Source organism: Halyomorpha halys, unplaced genomic scaffold (assembly GCF_000696795.3).
Source record: "Halyomorpha halys isolate HHAL.00 unplaced genomic scaffold, Hhal_1.1 Scaffold928.1, whole genome shotgun sequence".
Lineage (NCBI taxonomy): Eukaryota > Metazoa > Arthropoda > Insecta > Hemiptera > Pentatomidae > Halyomorpha > Halyomorpha halys.
The window spans coordinates 148,870-149,135 of NW_027116508.1; the positions used below are offsets into that span (position 1 = coordinate 148,870).

The 266-nt window shown below is 22.2% G+C and overlaps 1 protein-coding gene across 3 annotated transcripts in view; it reads right to left on the bottom strand.

Moving 5' to 3' along the window:
* LOC106687216 (probable cytochrome P450 6a17) overlaps positions 1 to 266 on the bottom strand; it is a 29,654-nt gene that overhangs the window by 28,228 nt on the left and 1,160 nt on the right. The window lies entirely within an intron of this gene.

Below are 266 nucleotides of genomic sequence, written 5' to 3' on the forward strand. Positions count from 1 at the left end.
AAAATATTAAAAATAAAATAAAAAGAATCTTTACTCGTTTTATAACTTTCTTCAAATATAAGAGATAATTGGGTTCTAATTAAGAACTTTAATATCAAATAGTTAATAATTAATTTTATTATATAACAAGAGAGAGACTCTATATCTCAGGGTGTGTTGTTACTAGACAATCAGAACACTAACACTTTTACTATTAACTTAACTTAATTAATATCTATTTTACAATGAATTCAAATTTAGTTATTAACCAAACTAACCAAGCTCAC